This window comes from Erithacus rubecula, assembly GCF_903797595.1.
Source record: "Erithacus rubecula genome assembly, contig: scaffold_182_arrow_ctg1, whole genome shotgun sequence".
Taxonomy (NCBI): Eukaryota; Metazoa; Chordata; class Aves; order Passeriformes; family Muscicapidae; genus Erithacus; species Erithacus rubecula.
Genome location: NW_027636127.1, coordinates 170,309 through 174,671, shown reverse-complemented (window position 1 = coordinate 174,671; position 4,363 = coordinate 170,309).

Below are 4,363 nucleotides of genomic sequence, written 5' to 3'. Positions count from 1 at the left end.
TGTGAGTAAAGGATGGCCGGGATGATTGAGAATGATTAATGCAACTGTTCTAATGATCCAAGAGTCCAGGAAGCTCATGACTGAACAGAGCATAACTGGTTTCGTCCTTCACACGGTTTTAGTAATGCTGAAAAATTCTGGGCCATAGTGACATGTCTAAACAAGTCTAGGCTGTGGTCTGTATCATATGCACCAGACAAACAATATTTAGCTGTTTTTCTCCATATTTTGCTGCTTCTTCATATGCTTAGTTATTTTTCTGTGTATTTCTTAGTTTAGACCAATGTTTATAACAGGTGTACGGAATGAGCCATTTTTAGGTGTTTTTCTGCAACTTGTTGAGACCCTTCAAGGCCACTGAAACATAAATTGTGCTAAATCGGGAGAGAAGGAGCTGAAAAACAGAATACCAAGATTAGAAGGCCCAAGATAAAGGTTCTGGACAGCGACCAATCATCGTACCTGAAGGGCTCATGCAAGGCGTGTGAACAGCATAGAGGCACCAATCAAGAAATGCGTGATCGTGTGGATAGTAGTCTTTGAATGCATAATTAGGGCAAAAAGTAATGAATATTCTGCATTATATGATAATATATGATATTATATAATATAATATTCTGACTTCTGCATAATCATATTAATGCTGGTGACCCGACGACGTGATATATTGTACACTTCATGCGCATGAAGCGAACCATCGGACTCTTTGGACTTAGTCTCTGAAAGGGGTTCACGGATAGAAAAGACGGGAGACCCGGTTGCTGGCTGTCGCGGTTGGACCGCGGCAGCAGCTGGAGACTGAGTGCAGATCTGTGAGAATTGGAAGAATACGGGAGAGAGAAAAACTCCAGAGAGCAGCTCGGAAGGAAGCCAGCAGAGCACAGGACAGACAGACGTTCCCGAGAAAAGCTCCGAAAAGAAAGCGTGCGCTGCACAGCGAAGAACTATGGTAAAAGGTAAGTGACTGGGGCTGGAGGATGGGGAAATCATTATCGAAAAAAGTGCAGGCAACGTTAAATATCCTCCAGCGTATTCTCTCTATGAGAACAGTTAAGTACGACCCATATGGTTTAAAAAGACTATTAAGATGGGGTCAGGAAAAAGGATTTTTTGCTCCCCCTAGAAGTGTTTTTGATATCCTTGAGTGGGAAAGGCTGGGCGAGAGTCTTTAGGATGACGTGAGTGATGGATCACAAGAAACCAAAGGACTTAGCACAGTCTGGAAAGCAGTAATAATGGCGTTAAAGCAATTAAAAGCAGAAAGAACAGCCGCTGAGGTTGTGGAAGCGGAGGTAGAGTCGGGCGACCCTGCAGCTGCCTTCCTGGCGTTTGCGCGAGAGTTCTTTGGGGGGAAGATACAGTTATTCCGTCCTTATCATCAGCAGTCCCTGAAACAGTCGCAGGCTCCGCGGACGGTCTTGGGCAGTGACAGCGTGGTCTCGCAGTCCGTGTCGGAACTCGAAAAATTGGAAATAGACACCTCTCTGCCTCCACTGGCATCAGGTTTATCTACGGGGTGTCCCGCAGTGTTCCCTGAAGAGTTAACAACAGCCCTAGGAGGGCAGGTTTATCCTCCACCTTCACCGCCTGCTTCACCGGAGCTCAGTCAGAGCAGGCATTCAAATGTAGATCGTGAGTATTCGCATGCAGAGCGATCGTGCCGCTCAGCAGCAGAAGAGCGCCGGCGGCAAGAGAGAGAATTAGCAGAACTAATGACTTTGGTCGACCAACAGATCAGAGAGAGAAAAAAAAAACCAAACGTTTCTGATGGCGGAGGTGAAGAGAAGGAACAGTGATTCGATCGCAAGAGCTGAGTATCGCAGTACCGATCTCCCGGGCCGCAGTGCTAGCGGAGGTCGCCGGGCCCGATTCTCGGGAGGGGGTGGTCCCGAGGGAAAGTCTGTTGGTTTCGGCCTATGCCGAGTAATGCGAAGAATGTCGGACCCTCCATTTCGGCCTGATATCTTGGAGCGTGTGCAGCAAAAGAGGGGGGAGGGGGGCCGGAGCTGGGGGGAGAGAGCTCCTGATATGGGGTTGCTACCCTGGACATGATGCTGGGGAAAGGGTCTTTTTCCGGCCCGATGCTTGGTGACAGTGGCGCGGTTCTCCTCCACCCCCCCACCCCCCCGACCCAAAAAAAAAAAAAAAAAAAAAAAAAAGGGGGGGAAGTAAAAAGTGGTTAAAGTGGTTTTTACAGTTTTACTGGAGGAGTTCAAAACTATCTGTGTGCACTGTAGCACAGTTATAATGGTATTGTTTTTTACTATAATAATTAGAAATTTATATACCGAACAATATTTACCTGCAGATAATTTTTCTGTCCCCTTGGTTCAGGGAGCCCTTTCTTCACAGGTGTTTTTTGGTGTCCAGGTATGTTCTGCTAAGATAGACTAAGGCTAAGTCCTGTTAAGTTAATTCTATTAGATTTCATTTTTATTAAGTTTCACTATCGCTAAGTTTAGACAATGTTTTGTTCCAGTTATGTTCGGTATTAATACTGATTAATTGAGTTAATATTTGGACTGATTCAGGGTATACATTTGGTGTAATTCATGCCCATAGAGCTATATGGAAGGAAAGAGGACTGCTATCAGCTCAAGGATCATCTATTAAACACAAATAAGAAATTTTAAAACTTTTGGAAGAAATTCAAAAGCCAAAGGAGATGGCAGTGATGCATTGCAAAGCACATCCATCTGGACAAACTGATGTTATAGAGGGAAGCCAATTGGCAGACAAAGCAGCTCAAGGAGCAGTTGAAAAAGGCATCCTAGTGCCACTAAGAATCAGGAGGGATGGTGGGTAACAGACAGACAATAGGTTCTAGTTCCACCTCCTGTAATGAGGAAAATAATGGAAAAAGAACATAACAAAACCGACTGGGAAATTGAGTCCATGATATCTAGTGTCCCATACTCTGTACTTAGTCTGGGAATGACTGGAATAGCAAAATCAATAATAGTGAAATGTCCAATTTGTTTAAAAAACAATCCCATAAATAGGAAAAGGCCACATCCTGGAACAATTAAACAGGGAAATTCACCTGGAGATTATTGGCAAATAGATTTCTCTGAACTAAGCAGATAAAATGGATAAAGGTATCTTTTGGTATTGGCAGATACATTTTCCAAATGGAAAGAAACCTTTCCCTGTCACATCAATAAAGTTATGGAAGTGGTAAAAATCATGCTTAAAGAAATCATGCCAAGATTTGGGGTGCCACTTGTAATGTCTTCAGATAGGGGCCCACATTCTATAGCAGATGTGATGCAACAGCTGAGCAAACTCTAGTTATAAAATGGGACTTACACACACCTCAGTCAAGTGGGACAGTGGAAAGGATGAATCCGATTTTGAAATCACAAATTAGCAAGATGTGCCAAAAACTTCCCTAAAATGGCCACAGGTCCTTCCTCTGGCTCTTTTGTAAGTCAGTTCAGCTGAGGTTAAAAACTAAATTAAGTTCCTATAATCTACTGTATGGACGGCTATATCAAACGCCATCCATTCCCGGAGAAATACATTCAAAGGGAGAAACAGATTAAAATCTGTTAGAAAAAACTCTTTCTGGGGTGTGCTGGTTTTGCATGGAAGTCACTTAGGAGGAGGATATACTCCAGAGTTTTTTTCTATGAGAACTTCTTCTGTGAGTTGCTGGGACCAATCAGAATTTGATTTAATAATTGACAGCCTGAGAAATAAATTTAAAAAGTTACTTCACTTCCATGAATTACATTAGTAAAAGTGAGAAGGTGTCTTTTGACTTCTGGCTTGTGAAGAGATAAGGCGAGCTGGCTCGGCTTGGCCTGGCCGGGCCCGCCCCCCCCCCCCCCCCGCCCCCCCGCGGAATCCTTTTTTAAACTTGGGGTCCCTGATAGCCAGGGGAAAGAGAAACATTTGCTAAGATCTTAGCTTCTTCCCCTCCAGTGTGGCCACAGCTCAGCTGGGGCCCTGCCGCCGTCTTGAAGCAGCCGTGGGTGAGGCGAAGCCCCCAGCTGCCCACACAGCTTGGGGAAATGCAGCTGGGGCTCTGTTTCAGCTGAGCCCCCCACATATTCGCTTGCTGGGGCTTTGGCAGTTTTGCATCAGCCTCCCCAGTACAGCCTGTGGGCGGCTTGAGATCCTGGCACAGCTCCAGCATGGCCTGGCTCAGTCTCCCTGGACTTCTGTGTGAAATTTAACCCTTCCAATGCTCAGATAGACTTGGCATCTCCTATCCTCCCTTGAATGAGAGGAATAAAGCAGAAAAGTATACTAAAGTTAGTGAAGTAGAAACAAGTTTCCAGATGAGAAGAGATTAGGAGATGCCATGGAAGTTGGCTGAAGAAAATCTTTTTGTAGCTAGGAGTGGATTGTATTGCAT